Here is a 20,745-nt window from a genome sequence, read left to right on the forward strand (position 1 = left end):
TCTGCAGATTAATCTGTAATGAAAAAGTTGTAGAACAAACACGATGTGATGAGCTTTAAGTCTCGTCTAGCAGCAAAATTAAATATCTGTAAATAAAGTCTCATGTGGACACTAGTTTGGTGGATTTAAGTTTACAGCTTCAGCTTTTGCATACCTAATGAGATAATAAATAATTCCTGTGGCTTATCTTGTTTATTGCTGATGCTGAACGTTGCTGTGTGTATATATGTTTATTTGCTGCTTCTGTGACTTATTGCTGGAATCCGATGGTAAAGTCTTTCTGCCGCCAGTTTTTGCCTACAAACCTGAACGCCGAGTTCACTACAGAGAGCACCACAGGGTCTTGACAGGCACCGAGGGTATTTACTCAGCTTCCAAAAACTTCCAAACTCTTATTTACTTTCATCTTGGCTTCCTCTTGCAAGCTTGTCTTTGCCGCCTCCCACTCCAAGTCTTCCTTTCATCCTGTTTCTTCAGTTAAGAGTTGGAGTGCAGAGCAGGAGTGGCTCTCAGAGAAGCTTCACTTCTCAAGTTTCTCTGTTTTATTCTGCGTATGCGCGTTGACTCCTCCTGCTCTCCAGAGCCTGTTTGTGCTTGTTGCCTCATCCTTTGACTCTGTCACTTTAACACTGATGTTGCAATGATCTAAAGATTGAATGCAAAAAGTATTGCAGTGTCTATGTTTATTTAAGTGTAACTTACTTATGATACTACAGGTGAAGTATGGAAGTATATAGTTCTGTTTTTAAAGGTTTTGTAAATAGAAAATAGTCTGCATGGGAAAGGAGAGCGCAAACAAGTGGGTGAACAGCTGCACCCAATTTAGCCACAAAAAGGGAGCGACGGAGCCTCCAAATATATGCAAAGCACCACTAAATAACGTCAGAATTTACTGTCTGTGTTCCTGAACACTTGTGACAACCACAACGCATCTCACAGCATGTGATGCAGGCCCGCTGAAACCCCTTTGTTTGCTAAATCCAGCGTGAAAATTACCCTAATGTTTTGAGAGTTGGTAGAGGTTGGCATGGGGCCGATGCTTTGGGAGAATATGCCTAGCATTGGTGACTAGCATTGGCCCCCAGGTTTATGTCCTTTCTTGGGAAAAGGGGAGATTGAAGATCAATGTTTTGGCAAAGAACAGATTTTTAGTTTATGCATATTTCTTTGATTTAATTAGACCAGTTTTAATAAAGAAGTATTGTATTATTTCATGGCAGTTCATAAGACGTTATCAAGATTGCCTAATTTTTATTACTTTTCATGGGTTGTTATGAATACGTGATGAGCAAGTTTCAGTTATATTGTTAAGAGTGTATGTTTTGTAACCTTTGGTATAAAATATTGGCCTGAAAAGAGACTCTTTTTCTTTGTCTCCTTTCCAATGACAGATTTAAACTTCTGAATGTAGTCTCTTGTTCCTTTACCTCTTTGTACACGCACATAACTTAGTGGACAACACACATATTATATTAGGTTTGACTTACACATGCAGATGTGTGTCTTCCAAAACAGCTGTTTTTATCCAGCATCTACCTTGAGTACCATAAACCGATATCTATCTTGAGATAAAATCTTTGTAGAGCTGCTTATTAATGGGCTTAATGACAGAGTCCAGCTGTTTCTGTGTCAGTGTGAGTTTGCTGGGACTGTTAAACGGCTCGGTATTGGATGGAAGCCACTGCTGCTGTCTTAGCTTGTGCTAGCCAAGCAGCAATTTAACAGACAATGAGGTGAGCAAGTCAAAGTTAACTTTGAATTAATGGTTAAATTGTCTATTTGATGGTATTCACAAAATTAATTTCCAAATGCACTTGTTTTCTGTTGTTGGCCTATTTTCATTACCTTTAATTTCCTATTTTTACGTTAGACTTTTTTTTCCCCCCAAGTACTCTATAATATTTCAATGCATGTATCAAAATATGGAAGTTAAATACCTACCAATCTCTGTAGACGGATATCTCCATATGTATGCAGATCTGTGAGCAATAGGATAAAATGTTGGCATCGGAATAATGTTTTTAGTGTTTATAGTCTGTTTGTAGTCTGAGTAGTCTTGAACAATATTGTTTGAGCAGCGGGTTAACAGTCTGTACTGGAGCAAAAGACGCAAACTAATTGGCCAAAAGGCAATCCCAGAACCTGTCAGCCATCATTAAATGAGGATGTAGCTCAATATGCAATGAGAAAATTGACTATTTTGCTAGCTGATTAATTGTTTAAAAGATATTTCAAGCAGTAATGCTATGCATTCCCATGGTTTCAGCTTCTCATGTGAGAATTTGCTACTTTTCTTTGTCATATAGGTCAGTTCATTTAATAACTTTAGGATTTTGGGCTCTTAATTTGACAGAACAAGCAAAGTGAAGATAAACTCTTGGGCTTCGAGAACTTGAAAATTATATATATTGAAAAATATTCTAGTAGTCAAGTGTGGATTCATCACTTAATTGGAACAAATAAAAATAAAAACCAATGGCAAGAATAATCACGAGTTTCAGCTCCAAACTCTAATTGAAAGGATGACAGTAAAAATTGTACTGAATCTGTAAATATGTGTACCACAGTGCCTCCACTTTGTGTGTGTCTGTTTGTGTGTGTGTGCAGAGGCAGTTGATAAAATGTGTGATAAGAAGTGATCACATTTAATTCATTCGCTCCAGCTCTGCAAGCAGAAATCTCTATTAATTGAGCTCTTCACTTTGCGGACTCGGAATTCTTGGAAATTGCTTTGGGCATCAGATGGTCAACGATGGCTGGCACCATGGTGGCATCAGTGGTGCGATCATGCAGTGTTTGGCCAGCCACTGACTCCCCAGAGAAAATGGATGTATTATGAATGCCCAACAGATGGGTCTCCATCTCTCTTTTTACCCCAACTACAAATCCTGATAGATGGCTGCCTGTGTCAAGATGGCAGAAAATGAGGAGCGACTAGAATAATTAATGACCTAATATCATTCTCAGTCAAGCCGCCGTAAAAGAAATATCCTCGGCTTAATGTTCAAAATGTATTCACAGGGGAGAGCTATAAAGTTGATGTTCATGATTCATATGCGAAGTGTCAGCCCAATGCTTAAGAAAGGTCGATTGAATGGGACAATATGTAAAGGCTATGAAAATGGTGTCAGTGCAGTGCTAAGCTTTGAGAGCCACATGCTAAGCCACCTTGAAGAGGAGCTGGAGTGCTTCTTGGCTTTCATCGCCTTTCGTAATAACACATCCTTAAGAGATTATTTCTATAACTCATACTTTGGCCTGCTTTGGCTTCAACTTTAAATTAAACTTCTGGCAAAAACTTAAGTCAACGAGTCAAACGTAATTGCAGTTTCTTTTATAAGCAAAAACGTAGTTGAATTTTCTGCTATAGTGATTTTAGCAGTAATTTATACCACAGTCAAGGAAGGAGCTCATCTTTGATAAAATTATATAAGGACTTTTGTACCTTTTTATCAAAACACCTCTAATAGTCCATCAACTACTTTTGTTTTTTTTTCGCATCAACCAAAGTTTTGTTTTGTTTATCTGTCTTTTTAAAGACAAGACACCTTTTAAAGATAATGAACATTTGGAGCAAAACAAGACCAGACCAAAACATCTTTTATAATATTGTTACAATCAAATGAAAACCAACAAAAAATGAACACATTTTTAATTTCAGTGACATTTAAACTTTGTTTTTAAATATCTATCTGTATGCAGAGTTTACTCCAGGACATTGGTAATCAATCACCTGCTGAGTGAAACCAGACAGATCCTGATGCATTGCATCTCATTATTAATGTCGTTAAAAGATGTCACTTCACTCATTAGCTACTTGGCCTTTTATGTGCAGCGTAGCACAACTACTTGTTTTTCCTGAAGCTCAGTAAGCTTAATGCAGTCTAATACAATACAAGTCCTGCAGTAAATCCTACTTTCATGAGTTCAGATTTTGAGGAAACTGTTTTAGAGAAGAGTTTTTTTTCAACATTTAGGTCATTTTAAATGCTGCGTGTGGAGCTTTTGAACTGTATTGCATTTTAGAGAGAGATGCCTCTGTTATTTATCTTAACTCCATTTATCTAAATGGAGAGCACCACAAATTGCATCCTTGAAAATGATCATTGAGTTGAATCAACCCCTCCCTTAAACTGTTTCAGAAAAACTGGAGCATTACACCTTCATGAGTGTTGGATTTCTGACAGGACTGTTGTGTTAGGCTGCAGAGAACTGTCGTGGAAAATGATTTGACATGAAACTATATAAATGTCATCATGTATAATAATAGTCATTGTATGGATGTATGATTCATCTGTGGTAATGGTTTATGTATTTTCGGAGTCCTTCACTGTCAGTATGCAGGCATGTGAGGAGGCTCCAGGCTGCCTCGAGCTTAACAGACAATAAGATAAGGACGATGTTTAGATTCCAGTGATAAAATATTGGACGTGTGAAACACACTATGTAAGACTTAATCATTGTTTTGTTACTTTAGGTTTTTGGTATGGCTTTGTGTATACATGTTGTTCCAAGATCTTTTCAGATTTGTGTTGTATGAAACATATATTCAAGCAAGATTAACTCTGCCTCACTGAGTTTATTCTGTTATTCAGCAAAGTGAAGATAGACCAAAAGTACATTTTTTCCCACATTAAATAACTTATAAATATGTTTTGTAAAAAATGTAATTATTTATTTAGATGTTAAGAGGGAACACAATTAACACTTTGGATCCTAAGCCTATTAGTTTGATTTCATTAAAAAAAAAACATTGAGCAACAAATGTGAAATGACCCAAAAATGAGGAGGAAATTAGTAAAACGTACAGTTACCTGAAACTTATTCGAAAAAAAGCAAGTCAAAAATGCTTAAAAATTATAACAATTTTGTAACCTCATTTACATATGTAATTCTGATAATATGTTTTCCCCTTTTTTAAAAAAAATAATTTTCTGAATCTACTAATTTATTGCAATTTGTGGAACATTTCTTACCAAGTTGCTCATTGCCTTTTTCCCATGTTTGAAAGAAATTGCACCAATTTGCTCTGGGTTCACAGGTTTAAATACTTTTTAAAGGCATCTGAAAGCAGCACAAGAAAAGTGATGTCGCTCCAGTTTTTAAATGGTTAAAGACACCGCCGATAAAACTAATAATGATACATTTTTATTTGATCGTGAAACAAAAAATGTGCTGTCAGCCACAAAAAGGAAAGGAAAGTAGGGTTTTTTTCTTGTGTTGTGGCTTTAAAGATACCTGCAGAAAATCAGAAACTGATTGTCTCGGTTGCATGCAGGGGTTATTGAAGACAGTTTCCTAATTGAGAACCTTAGTGGCACATCCACATTCACAGACTCAGCTCCTGTGACTTCTCCAAGTGTTTAGTGAAGAGCAGATGGCACTGCCTGTGTGAGTCCTGTTGGTTTAACACAGATGCATGTCATTTCAAATGGCCACACATAACAGTATGTATAGATTGGTGTGCTATTCTTGACTTGAGTTTGGCTTCTATTCAACTCAACTGAGATACTTCTTTAAAGCAAGACAGCACCATACCCAGATGTTCACAGAGAGGAGATATCTACAATAAAATGATGCCCAGAAAATGCATAGATGGCAGGAGTGGTGCAGGATAAGCTCCAGGAATAATGAGCTGCTCTAGGCAGACGTTTACTCTCATTTTCTACTTCTCACCATCTGCCTGCAGCACACCTGCCTCCAAAAAGCATCAGTACGCCCATACAGTAGCCAGGGAATATTGATTAAGACTGCTGACATTTCTACTCCCTTTTCACTCTGTCTGGGTACATGTGCCATCTTTCAGAAAAAGCCAGGTTACACAAACACACATCCTCCTGTGTGCCGTCAGAGCATAATTATGTTAAATATTTTATTTATTTTGTTTCTTAGACCTCTGTAATGTATATATCCTGTATGTGGGAAGTAGCCACAGATTTTGAACATAAATTATCTTAAATAATTTTAGCAGTTTTGTTTCTTTAGCCAGGGTTGGCGTAGAGTGAATATAAAAACAGACAAAAAGGCTGCGAAGATTTGATTCAGTTTGTATCAGCACTGTTGGGTTGGGCCAGTGTGAAAATTTTCTAACCGGTTTGATGTTAAGCCAAAAACTGGAAAAAACATAATATTGTGTTAATGACGTTGTCGTATTGCTTATTACTGATGTTTTATGAGTTGGCTTTCGCGCTGTGATGTTGTCAGCACGGATTGATTAAATAGACAATTTTTTTATTTGCCAGAACTTGTCATGGGTACAAATGTTGGTTCAGCCAGTTTGCATAAAATCAAACTGGTTCAAGCTTGTACACCAGACTGGACCGGTAAACCAGACATTGACCCAACTCTAGCACTAAGTATTATTTTATTGTTCTTAAGAGCTGTCTTCAACCAGTTGAGAGCAGAGTCTGAAGGTAACAACAGCAGAAAGTTTCAGATATTGATTTAGAATAAATCTCAGTGGTAATGAATGACACACTGACCTCTTTGACTCATTTGACTTATTTCTTTTTGAACTGCATTATATTTTAGGATTCTGTTCGCTTTGTCGTTTTCTTGGCCTCTCTATCTTTTCTCTCTTTAAGCGTTGTAAAACTGCAGGGGGGGCTGCAGTGACAGGAGGAGCCCAGCTGGTTTTATTTCTACAATATCTAATTTAAGTGCTTTGTCAATAAGCACATTTCATAAAAAAATCAATATTCTCTCCTTGATGTGGCGATTTAGCACCTTCTTTAGTTTAACAGCCTGTTTCAACAGGGGCTAGAAATACATTGGTGAGATTAATTGCAGAGTAAAGTATCCATGTCACTCGCGTATTTGCACTCGCGTATTTGCACTGATAGATTGGTTGTACATTAATGACCCTGCTGTCGGCAAGCCCAGAAATTCATCACGGCTGCAATTACAATTATGTATTTGTTTCCTCGTCTTAATTTATAGAGCATCAGTGTCAGAGTCTGTGGAGCATTGATTTAAGGTTATAATTAGCTGCAGTGAAAAAGAATTGCAACAGCTGATGATTTTGTTTCCCTCAGAAAAGTTTGTGTTGAAAAGCTGCTTAGTGTGCAGGAGCGATCAATCATAATTTAGCTCCGGAAACATTTAGCCTGTTAAAGGATTTCATGTGGAGCCTGTTCAGACCAAGATGTTCAGAGTACTTAGGAATTCATTCCTCTGCATGATTATCTAACACTTAAAATCCTGTAAGCCATGTTAATATTGAACATGTGAGAACAGAAACCTTTCAACTGTAACTGACTTTCACTCAATGCACACTGGGATGAACACGGCCCAAGCCTGCCATTCGGCACTTCGATGTGACTCTGAATAGCAATAAGCATTTATTTTCAATTTATGGAAATAGATGCAGATTAGTGACAAATGTCGTTTTGTTGGCGAAAACTTGGGGTGGATGTATGTGTCCTGATACACCAAGCTGATGGTCGGCTTTAAGTCAATGTTGGGCCATCTGTGAGTATCTGTCACTCTAGTTTTGGGGGTGTATCCTGCACTGTTGGCACTAGTCAGCTCTTGTGAAGTGATTCGGCATTATGAATCAGCATCAGAGAGGGAGGAGCCTGTCTATGAATGAATTCACTCTGACTGGCAGTTCAGCTCAGCAGGTGAGAATAGAAACCCAAGCGAGGAAAGCAAACAAACCGCTATTATTCAAGAGGGAGTGAAGTCAAAGCAAACTTTTTATTAGGGCTGTCCTGAAGACCATTTTCTGGTCTTCAGCGAAGAATCAGAGCTTCGGTCAGCAGGTTTGTGGACTGCTGTTTTGATACCTCAAGTTCAACTTTTTTGCTGTTGCCATCTTGACTTTTTGGATCTAGAAGTGACCATATTTGTGTGTGAGGCTCACATGGAGGAGGAGCGAGGGATGGGTCTGTATGAAAGCTGAGGACACTGCAGACAGCCTGTCACTCCAAACAGCCCCACCCTTATTTATGCCTAAGTAAGTGAGCTTCAGTAAACTGTTAACAGTTGTATTGAATTGCATTGAGTTACACTGAGAAACTATTGCCGTCTGCTGGTATGGAGAGTTATTTCCTTCTCTCATGTGGGCGCAGAACGTACATGCTAGTTGGCTGTAGTCTTTGCAGTTTGCTCATGTTCAACCTTTCAGCTAAGACACAGGTGACATGAAGCAACCTTACAGTTGGCCTTCATCACCACTGGTCCTTTAATGTCAGTTTGGTGTGTCTGGGCCTAAAGAAGCAACACAGGCCTGCAGGGCAGTGCCTCTCAACCTGTGAGTGAGGACCCACAGAAGGAGTCACATGATGAATCTGGGGGTAGTATGTTTGGGGTAGGAAACAGTAGAACAAAACTTTTGCTGCAAGTAATGTTTATTTTTTGGGGATTTTTCTTTTTGTCTTCCATGTGAAATAATTTTAGCTCTTTAGAAGTTTAAAATTTATTCAAACGAAACACTGACAGGGAAAAATGGCTTCTCTTCAACAGCTCACAACTCATTGGCATGCAACTTGTGACAGGGAGGCAAAAAAAGAGACGGCTTTGAAAAAACTGAAGCTTTTGAAAGCTTTGAAAAATTTAAACAAAATGAAACACCAATATCTATAAATATGTTTGTGTAGGTTCATATTCAAATATGCATTATCTCCTTACATCACATACATGCTCTTGCATGTTATGCATACAAAATTACAGATTTCTATACATGTTTATGTACTTTTTTTATGTAACGTCATGTCTCAGTAATGAAATTGTAATGTCATCTCTGTCACGTCAGGTGCTGAGGAAACTGCAAGAAATACCAAAAGAAGGAGCGGTGGAAAGACTTGGCGGTGAATGTCGACAGGATGTCCAGTCAGTTGGCCGTTTCTTTGTGAATGGATTAGAGGTCAGTAACAATATCATCAAACCTCTTGATTCAGGGCAGCATTCATTCACTTTAAACACAGTCATGTAACTAGTAAACTCAGAAGAAAAGTCATTATGTAGATGTTATTTAGCGTAGATATTTTACTCATACACAATGCCTGATTACGATCCAGCTGAAGCAAATTTTTGTTTTGTGAAATAACCGTACGTACTGTATGCGCATGTAAATAACATTCTGTAAATATACAGAACAACCTTTTGTGGATGCCAATTTGTGCTAGACCTCATTATATGGACAAATTAATTCTTACATTTTCTGCATGCTCTTTTGTCCACTGTGAAAAATGGACCAGTCTTCCTTTTATGATGAAATGATTAGGCATAGCTGTTACAAGTCCCCTGAAGCTCTGCGTTTCTCCTCTTGTCATCACTGAATCATCTTTGATAGCATAAGGAAAGATGGAGCTCTTTGAACTAACTCCGGGCTCATTAGCTTGTATAACATGGGGAACTGTGTGTCCGCATGAAGAGACACACACCCCCGTGCAGCAATGTGAAAATCCCTGGATAATGGCACACCACTTTATACCACGGCTGATACTGAAGACAGCTGTGTCACATGGTCCGTGTGTTATAATCATTTGTGTATTTTGAAATCATCATCCACCAGAGTGAACACACTGTTGAGCCTGTTTTTTCCTTGGTAACATTTGCCATATTACTCAACTTATTGCTTGTTTAATAATCAAGTTATAAAAAGTGAGTGTCGAATCGTTTAAGTTTTGGAGTGTTAACTAGTTTCAACAGAGTTAATGATGAAGTTTAGCTGATTTCTTTATGATTTCGTAAATATTAAGCTCACAAAGAAAAACTAGGGGAGCTGTTTAATGCAGAAAAACATTTTTTTATATATTTTTTTTATATTTGGAAAAATGCAGGCATTTATAGTCACAAAGAACATAAAAAAGAAGTGGAAAGATGTTTACTTTGGTCTCAATCTTGGCAATCTTCCTTTGAGCTTACTCTTATCCTTTCTGTAAAGAAAAGAAAACATGATGAAATGTTATTGTGTATATTGCTTTTAAGCAGTAGATCCTTGAGCCATTTTGTGTTGTTTTTGTTTCCGTTTAACTATATTTTTAATAGTACTCAAAAGGATTAAGCTGCAGGCTACATGTCTGCTTCATTAACTGACAGAAACATGGGCTGCAGTGTCTTCAGGACCTCAAAACATAATATCTGATAACATCATAAGTACAAAAAAATACTCCCATTCAAACGTATGGATAGTTAGTAAATTGTAAATTGATTTAGTTATTCATTTTAATTTTGGAAATACATTGTTTGCAAAATTGATATTGGTCATATAGATAACCAATATCACCCTTAAGATTAGTCTGTCAGTTAGCTCGTATGTTATACTTCAACACTCCAGTTTTTGTGGACTTGCTGAAATACAGTTTTCAAATATTAACTTATCTGATTCTACTGTAAAGAGTAGCTTCAGTATTTGTCAACCTGGAGCCTATTTTCACATGTTTTTGTGTCTAAGTGACGAATGGGAACAACACTTTTTGAAATTGGTCCAGTATTGAGTAAGAGCACTGCGACCGGCAGCTGCGAAACATCCTGCAATGTAATCACTTGGACGTTTGTGCACCATCAATGTACTTCCACTAAAAGTGCTTGTTTTTGCCGCTAACAAAGTTTTAGAGGGCGTAAACTGACAGTGCTGAAATGCCCCAAGCAGGTACATTGCAGCCAGTTTTGTAGCTGCCAGCTGAAAATTGTTGTTGCCATTATCTCTTAGACACAAAACATGGGGAAATAGTGGCCAGGATCAAAATTACCAAAGTGACCCTTGAAGAAAGTGCCAAAACATTTCTCCTCTTTGCCCCTAACTGCTAGTTAAATGGTCCAGATTATTGTTGCAGCATTTGTATACCATATTCATTAAATTTTGCCATAGCATGATTTTATTCTTATCTTGGACATCCCCTCTTCTTTTTTCCCCAAATGTGTTTCTATGATGTTGTAGGACAAGCAGTCGACATGACCCGCCTCTAAAACGATGCAGAGAGGTCTTGTTTATACATTTCTCTCTGGTCTCTCCTCCATTTGATTAGGAGTTTACTTAATCCCTCAGTCGGCCTCAGTTATAAGCTTTTTGGTAATGACCTGCTTAATCCTCCTACTAGAGATAAAACGCACAGGCACATTAACTTTAAAGCAGTTTACTCACTTCTGGGCTGCCTCTAAACAAAGCTTTATTACTGAGCAGTGATGCAAGTTTGCTTGTTGGTCTGTTGTGTTGATGTATCTGCCTCTCTAAAAGCAATGCAGGAAAAATGGTGTCCATACCTTAATTGCAGGCCTGGAATAGTGCAAGTGCATGTTTTACAGATGCATGGTGACACTGCAGCGTTACCAAAATTGTAACTGTGTCACTCAGAATCTATTTTCATAATTGGTTAATCGTTTTAAGTTATTCTTCAAGCAAAAAGTAGCTCCAGTTTCAGTTGCAAGGATTTACTGGTTCTCTTTATCCTATGTTATGGTAAAATGAATATTTTTGGGTTTGGGGCTGTGGGGCATCATAACAAGTTGTGGGTAAATGGGACATCGGGCTTTAGGAAATTGCGATTTTCTGTTTTTTTCTGGCATTTTATTACCTTGTTTGGCAGATAGATTATTTTGATATCACATGAACATCCATCTTGTCAGGCTTCAAGAAATGCGTTTATCTCCAAACTACAATGGTTCAGAATAATTGCTTTCCTCTGATGACCTACTGGCAGCTACAGGCGTGGTTTATGTGTTTGTTATGACATGGAGAGGCAACTGTTTGTCCAAAACAGCAATTGCAGTTCCTAAAGAAATTAGATGCTGCAATCACATCAGTTATAGCAGAACTGGAGAGTATTTCTTCATTATGGAACAGCAAAGAATGGCACCGAAGGCTTTTGTAGACGGAAACGATGCTTTTGCTCTTCTCCCGACTGCAGCTCCTTTTTTCAAGTCACTTCAGATGAAACCACGCACACTTTCCGGATGACAGGCCCGAGAGTCTCCTACTGTGGCACGCAGGAAGGTGGTTGCTGGCTCAAAAAGGCGTCTATAAAGGGGTGCCCTGTAAAACGGCACAGCTTGAGTTCATCAGTGGCTTTGAACCTTGGCGCCTTCGCCAAAACATTCTGTGGAGCTCTGTCCGCTCTCCTCAGAGGCAGGACGTTGGATATGGATGCATTTATGTATCTGTTGGTTTACATGTGTATGCTCCCCTGTGTTTATCTGTTTTTACAGTCGCTGGCTGAATTACAGTTGCTACAGCCGTTAAAGGGAAACTTTGCAAATTTTCAACTAGCTCTTTTATCACAGTATAGAGCTCCATGGAGCTGGAGGCTCCCTGTCGACACCGGGGAAGCAAAACAACATCCATCTGCACACATTACCCACACAGCAACGACAGAGCTGGTTTTAAGTCCTTTAACCCTTTGAAGTGTGGGCCGAGATCACTTTTCTTTTACTGCATTCAGACAAAAAATGTCCCATAAATTGCAAGGAAATCAGTAGATTTTAAAAAATATTTTTAAAAATCGCAGGATCCTTGACCGCCCAATGCCAGATCAGTAAACTTGCTGGTTTTGTAGTCTCAGAGCAGCTGGAAGAGACGTAAGGACTGTGGGGTGGGCTAGCTAGCAACCATATCTTTTAATGGTATGGGCAAGTAGGCTGGCAGCCAAACGTCAGGTTTTGACATCTGGCATTTTCATCATGCAGAAATGGCTGTGGTTACATCTTTAGAGGGTTGGAAAAAAAGATAGATGCCTACTGACTTGCTTTGTCAAAAGTTTGATTTCCCAACTGGCTCCACTGGTTGGTTCGTTAATCTGATTGGTTAAAGTTCGCCTGTGATACAAAGCGAGAGACAGACTGTTCATTCAACCGCCTGGCCAGTATTATTTGAAAGTGTCGGCCCAAACAGTTTCCAGTGACTGCTTTTCATATGGTTCTGTGAAACAAACCATCTGGTGCATCAGTTGAGGTATTTTATAAACCAAAGGATGAATCGACCAATAGGAAAGATATTCTGAAGACCTGTTTAAAACTCTATGAAACTCGCAACAGCCATGTTGTCACCAGATTTTGTTATTTTTAAGACTGAATTTATCCAGTTACTTATGCAACTGGATTTTGAAAACAACCCTCCCAAAAAATCTGTTGTCTGTTGGGCAGACATCAGTGACAGTAGGACCAGCAGTTTTCCTTGAAGTGAGTTCCCGGTGCTGCTTCATGAATATGCAGACCTCTCTGCTCGCTGTGGCCGCAGCTCTGTGGTTTCAGCTGCAGTCAGTGAGAGACAGAAGGTCTGCCGACACAGTGACCAGGCTGAAACAGCCAACTGCAGACTCCGCCGTTCACAAAATTAACACAGCTCTGTCTACTAAGTGATCTAAATGGTCCAGTGTTTAGGATTTAGAGGGAAAAATAGAAATGTCATATAATATTTAAGTACGTTTTCTTTAGTGTGTAATCACCTGAAAATAACAATCTTTGTGTTTTCATCACCTTGAATGAGCCGTTTATATTTACATAGAGAGTGGGTCCTCGTCTTCGAAGATCACTATGTTGTCCCGCCATGTTTGTACTGTAGCCCAGAATGGACAAACCAAACAGTGGCTCTAGATAATGCCAGTGTGTCAGCCACTGTAGTTAGCAGCCCCTCTATGACAAGGAGGCACTATTTATTTATTTAGTGAAACTGTTTTCTTCAGTGTCTTTATCAGTTTAAAGCTCCTGGTCTGTTGGTTTTGGAGAGTAAGAGACCTCTATGAAAAGTCTGGCTCCTGGTAAAAAATATCTTTATAGTTAACAGGTGCTGCTAGCGTCCTGTCTCAGACATGCCAAACAATGTTAGAGAAACACTGATTTGTTATGCGAAACTGCTTTATTCAGTGTTTTGTTTTTGGTTTTTTTTTCATTTTTACTACCTGGTTTGTTTGTTTTGGAGAGGAAGAGACCTCTGCAGATATTTCAGCTCACAATAAAAACCTCCTTAACAACTCCTTTTTGCTGATGTTCAATATGCCAATATATAACAACTCAATTGGCCGACAACCAATATTGGTATATCCACTACCCGCCTATTTTTAGTAATCATTAAGTCTCTTCTGTAGTGGAATTAACATCATATTATGCATACTCTTATCATGATGACCCACTAGCACATGGAGATATAAAATACAATGCTTTTCAGTGTATGTAATATTGATTCACTGTGCAAAATGAGAAAAATACTAATAATTTCATTTTTATAGCTAATATCTGCCGATACCGATGACATGCTGATATTATCGCGCCTCCCTACAAATAAGCCCTCTTTTTTTTCTTACAATCTTGATTTATTGCTATTTTACACAGTCTCAAGTGACTTATGGTTTCACCTCTGATAGGGCTGAGCTGCATCTTAAATGGTAAAATTAATGACTCAATAACTGACCTCACATTAATGCCACCTTTTATATTTGTGACTCAGCCTTTATGACACAACAAGTTCTACTCATTTCTGTGATCCATTGATTCTGCAAATTGAGCAAATCATGCTAGAGAGTGTTAACATATTTTGGTGAGACAGATCTGTTTATGATATTTACCAACGCTTTCAATAGTTTCTTTTGATAACATGATGTATGGTTCAAGAATGTGAGTGTCGAAAAAGAGATTTATAGTATCTCTACTCACATACTAAATGGCTGTGGGATAAAGATGCAAGTTATTTTTCCCCCTGTCAGTTGTTGCCTTGAATTCACCCCAATGCCTACACAGTATAATAATCAGGCTCGAAAGCACAACACACATACGCGTGCGCACATACAGACACACACACACACACTCTTTCTCTGCAGGAACTAACATGCCTCACAGCTTCAGCATGAGATAATAATTTACAGGCAGTCTCAAACCCCCACCTTACTTCACCTGTGGAGGAGAGCAGTGAAAATGTCAGGAGTTTAGTTAGGGCTACAACACCTGCATCTCACGCATACACCGGGCCTCTGCTCCAATAGCTCCCCAAGGGTGGCTCACGAGCACTCAGCTTTTATTGCTGTGATGACTGCTCGTGATTTTTACGCCAGAGGACAGCAGGAGAAGAAAACAACTCCATTCACCCATCCCTGTGATCTCTGCTGCAGCAGTCTAAACATGTTGTAAATGTTGTACGTTCGGCACTGGGGACCAGGACAGAGATTAGCAGCTGGTTTGACTCCCAAGTTCATTTAACAAGGTCACAGTGAAGACATTTGATTTCAAGAGACACTCTTGAAAACGTCAAACCCTTTCTCATCATTAAAAACAACTGTAGAATTAAGTGCCTGTAAGAATTTTCCCAGCCTTGTTAATGAGGATTTTGGGGGATAAAGACATCCAAATATTTGCATGTTTTGTTGTGTAAGGCAGAATTAGTACCCGTCGTATTGAGCCAAGGGATCACTTGCTGCATTTGATGAGGCATCCATCAGGGCACCCAGAGATCCCTCATATGTTACAGTCCATCACGGCTCAAAGACAAATTCACACAATCAAAGTCTAAAGCCTTTGCTGAAGCAGCAGAAAGGATGGACATGTGAGCACCTCTGGGACCTCAAGAATTCAAGACTGTGAAGTTGCTCGTGCTGTTAGTCTGTGAAGTCGATGTTCGCTCAAGCAGCTACAGCGTAGAGCTGTCAGCAGTATCATGTCGGACTTGTCAGCCAGAGATCATTAAGCGCTTACAAAGTCAGATGGGATTTACCAGCAGCTTGTTGTTGTTAGAAAACTGTACATTTTGTTTAGTTGTCAGTACACATAATGCCAATTTTTGATGGAATGATGATCCAAATTATTGAATAATTTTAATTATACCACTAGGATTATCAATTGGATAATTGTTTAGTCCATAAAATATCAGAAAACAAAAAGAAAAAAATTGTTGATCCCAGTTTTCCAAACCCCCAGCTGATGTATGTCGATGATTTATTCTGTCCAACCAACAGTCCACAACTAAATGATATTCAGACTTGCAGCAAAGGGCTGCAGGTTGTAACCAAACCTGCAGCCACTACGGAAAGGACATTACTGAAATGATTCAAGTATTGAACATGAATTTTCTTTCGGCCAACCAATCTATAAATCAATTCATAGTTTCAGCCCTATAAACCATTAGTGTAATATGTCTCCAAATAGCAACATTATATGAATAAATTGGGTCATTTTCTTCTGATAAAGTAATTCTACTTAGAAATGAAGTACTTGTGTATGGAAGCACAATGCAATTTCCATATTTTACTGATTTAACACTATTGTAATCTCTGAATAATGGAAAAAAAATCTGCTCTGTTTTTCTAAATTAATGAGATAATAATCTTGAAAATTCTTTTTAATTTTTTTATTAATGAAATTATCATACATTATTTCAGACAAACAAGATTTTTTATATTAAATAAAATATATAAATAAAATAAATATATTAAATAAATATTAATGATAATTTCATTAATTCAGAGAAACTGAGGATTTTTTTTTTCTCAAGTGAATACATTACTCTTCCTACTAACACATATAGCTTGTAAATATGTGACCAGCCTGTAAATAAAATAAAATAATCAAGTGTCTTCAGCTTCCTTCACTTCCCTGTTGCTCATCTTGAGACTGGAGAAAATCACATCAATATGCAGTTGATAAAGACACACATCTCCACATTTTATGAAGAGTGAGTGATCAGTGATACGTTTTTAAGGCAAAGTTTTCATAGTCTAATAAGTCACATTATTGTAACACAGAAACCTTGACAGTACAGAGATTATTTACTTAGAAAACTCCAGATATTGCTTCATCGTCAGTTTTATTCCATGAAATACTTGGCAGAATATTGACCCCAGAGCCACTGAACTGGTACAAAAGTCATGGGACTTCTGGTTTGTGAAACAGCAAGAAGAATATGAGTATTGTGGTGCACAAGGGGAAATGGATTTGACAAAATAATATGCCCAAGCTTTGCTTGATTCATTTCCCCTCCCTGCAGGGTAAAATCATTCAGATATTCACAAAGAATAATGCCATCTTATAAAAATCTCAAGTCTCAACAAGTCACTGCCGGCTATTTCAGGCACTTTTCACTTTTTCGAAGCGGGACACTGAGCGCACGTAAACTGAAAAGCTGATTTTGTTTTCCCGTGTCTTTTTCCTTAATCTGTCAAGCATGGAAGACTTTTATCCTCCAGCAAGATTGTCTTTCACCTCCTGTCCAGTTACATCTGCCTTTTTTTTAATATATTTTCTGTCGGTGTAGTTTTCTGTTCCACATCAAAACAGTTTTATTACCAGAGGGATTATATCTTTGCAACACTCCCTGAGTTGAGCTGACAACAAGTGGATTACACAAAGGTCCATCCATATCTTATACCTAAAGGATAAAATAAAAAATGATGCATGTGACTGTTCTAAAGCTTATGTCTGATCCCCCACCTCTGTGGTTAAAGGTATATTCTGCAGGATTGCCAGTTACTGTTTGTCAGCAAGTGTATCAGGGAAAGCCAACCCCAGATACACTCCTGTTTGGGGTTTCTGCTCGCTAGATTTGCATTTTTTCAGTGCTGTGTCTCTTAAATGCCTGCAGCTTACAGTCTGGCACCAGGTTGCTTCCTTTTTTTATAAAGCCCTGACCTCATCTGAGCGCTATCCAGGTACACACCCATAAATGTCCCGAGCACAGAAAATACGAAGAAAACAAGAAAATACAGGCAGAGGAGCAGAGTTTCTGCAGAAAAATACACCGCCACACACTTCTAGTGGGTCGTAAGTGATGATTGAGAGGGATGACGTCATGTTTTACCTCTTCTCTACCAAAATAAGCACATGTTAAAAATAGGCAATAGACTATTTTCCCATTATCAGTAGAACAGAGCTGTGTACAGTGCTCTGCAGCAGATGAGTATGGCTTTTTGGTGTGCAACATTATGGACGGGCCCGACAACAGGTCAGCAAACAGAAGAAAGGAGCATCGAGGCCAGTGAAAATGTAAAGATGGCTACAATAGCACGCCCATATTGGTGTTATCTCTCCCATCACTGCTGACCAGAGCCGATCGGAGCTGGTGCTAAATGAATACTCATGACTACTACAGAGTCATTTGACCAGGGTGTGGATTGTAACCTTTCACATTAAATCAAAAAGCCAGATGTTAGTGGGTGTTTTTGTTTTTTGTAGCAGTGCGAAAGAGGCTTATGAGTTTATATATTGCTTTTTAGGAAAATACTTCATACTGCATCTTTTAATGTCTAAAAAATACTCAAAGTTTAGCAAAAGATTGTGGTCATGGTAATGGTTAGGGAAAGATTGTGTTTATGGTATAAAAACTAAAGTGGGCTCTTGGTAGGAAACAGGACTCAAACTGCAGTCTGAGCAGCTTGTGTGGTTGTATAACACACCACACAAGTACTGTCTTTGCTGCTCAGCGAGGACAGTCATTATTCGAACAACTGAAGAGGTTGCTTGTCAGGAAAACCTAAACACAAGTCGTTCTAGGCCTTTGAATAAACAACCAATGCTGTTGTTTTTCTGTTGAGAACAGACTCCTAATAGATGTGAGTGAATTTGGGTCAAAATGTACCAGAGACAATGCAGCTTCTGTCTGAGCAACGAGCTAAATGTTGTTTGTTTGCCTTGTAATTAACTTGTGCATAAGCAGCAGATGTGATTTACAAACATCCTCATTTGTGGAAACAGTAAAGAGGACATTAATAACTGTTAAACTGAATTGTTTTTGTCAACTTAGTTAACAGGACATAAAAAAAATGTTATTAGTCCCTTTTGTGCATTTAAATACACAATTATTTGAGTTTAGAAAGACTGGAGTTTATTGGCTCAGCTGCCTGCGCAGGGATTTAGACTAGAAATCGGGCCTGCATGAAAGCAACCCATAGCAGCCCATCACTGTCCCAGCTTTTTAGTCAGTATTGTTTTGTATGGACTCTGTATTGTCAGTACCCGTTACTTGCAACCGCCTGCTTTCAGTGCTGATTTGGAATCAATCAAATGAAGATTTCCCCATAAATGGTATTAAATATAACATGGAACAAGTTATTCAGGGGTCTTTTTCATCAAGCTTACTTATGCTTCCTAGCCTCCTTTCTCCTCCTGTGATGTGGAAATCATTCCTCTTACGCCAATATGAAGGATCTTCCAGTTCCTTAAATCAAAGACAGAGCCATGGAGCGTCCTGAGTTTTGCTCTCTTTCTGAAATGAAACTTGCATTCATCTAGTTTTGAGTTTTAACCTCTAGAGCTAGTTTCAACCAGATGGTGAATGAGCAAGTTATTATTTATGTGCCAGATGTGGATGAGAAATAGAGAGAGAGATGAATAACCTGAATAAAAAACATTCATGATTTTGATCCAAAACAATTGCATCTGGTCCATGACATTAACTCCTCTTCCAGTTTGCCTACTGTTGTGTGTAAATTACATTGAGAAAATGGGACGTGGCCTTAGACGAATCGTCTCATAGTCAGAGTGAAGCATTGGGGTACTCTGTTGCTGCAGTGCTTAAGCCCATGTCTATCCACCTTGAGACTGAGCTCAACACCGGCGACGAATCACTATAAAAAGAAGCAATTATTTATAGTCGGTTCCATGACAGGGCCGGTCCTACTTATCTTTCAGGGTGCAGTCCCCAGGCCTTCTGCCTCGCATTTTCAGTGTTGTCAGAGCCCAATCTTTCATCGCTGCACCAAGCTGACATTTCTCTAAATATCAGTGATAGTTTGTATGTGTGGCAATGATTTATCGGGCACAGAGATACACCAAAGCTTTTTTTTACTTGCACAACTGACCAGAAAGCATCAGCAAAAAGTTTTAAAGGACCTCTATGTGACTTATGGAGCATTAAAGGGGAACTAAATTAAGAATTGCAGTGTTATTTCCTTGATTTAGGAAAGTTCAATCAATACTTGTGAGCTAGAGAGGTACATCTCAAACATGCAGCGGTTCGCTTTCCTGTCATACGGGACACAATGGGAAAATGATTCTGCTAATGTCAGCTGCTTTTTAGCGGGTGTTTGTGGGATGACGCGGTCTTTTGCATCTCAGAGTGAGACATATTTCTCCCGCTCTGCTGCATGCCTCTGTTTGAGATGTTGAAATGAGTTGGTCGTGCTGCTGCCTTTAGTTGAAACAACTTTAAAAACAAACCTTCCAGCAGACTGTGGTTTGTGCAAGATCTGATGCCACAAAACTGGACCAGTTCCACACTACTGACGAGACTGTTCCTTTTTCGGGAACATACTCCTCATTGTCGTCAATACTTGCTGCCTTGCTGCTTGTTGTCATTTGTGTGTATCTCTGGGAGGGAAGTGTGGGAGGGAGGTGTAGCCCACTGTAACTACGGAAGCCCAGAGAGAGTGGCGGAGGAAAGAATCTAGATTTGCTTTTTAAAAACATTCAATCCTCCACGTCAGCGATAGCGATGGCCAGAGGCGTTATGTTTTTGGGTTGTCTGTACATACATCTCAATCTGGTAAAAACAGTATCTCAAGAGTGCCTTGAGGGAATTTCTTCAATTTTGGCAAAAAATATCCATTTGGACTCATGAATGAACTTATTAGATTTTGGTGGCCATTGGTCAAGGTTTAAGTTCATTGAGACTTTTGTGTTTCAATCTCATGAATATGATATCTCAAAAACACTTTGAGAGAATTTCTTCAAACTTGGCACAAACGTCTTGAACTCAGGTATGAACTGATCAGAATTTGTTGCTCAAAGGTCAGTGTCACTGTGACCTTGCATCCGTCTCATTCTCATGAATGCAATATCTCAAAAACACCTTGAGGGTATTTCTTTAAATTTGGCACAAACATGCCT

General features: G+C 38.7%; 1 protein-coding gene across 1 annotated transcript in view; it reads left to right on the forward strand.

The window, feature by feature from the left end:
- Positions 1-20,745, forward strand: part of glceb (glucuronic acid epimerase b) — a 73,915-nt gene that overhangs the window by 22,317 nt on the left and 30,853 nt on the right. Inside the window, exon 2 of the mRNA XM_042491734.2 lies at positions 8,756-8,866. The gene's annotated coding sequence lies outside the window, so the exon portion shown is untranslated. The remainder of the gene's footprint in view (positions 1-8,755; positions 8,867-20,745) is intronic.

The sequence above is a fragment of the Plectropomus leopardus genome, chromosome 1 (assembly GCF_026936395.1).
Source record: "Plectropomus leopardus strain MGB_pleo_1.0 chromosome 1, ASM2693639v1, whole genome shotgun sequence".
Classification (NCBI taxonomy): Eukaryota; Metazoa; Chordata; class Actinopteri; order Perciformes; family Serranidae; genus Plectropomus; species Plectropomus leopardus.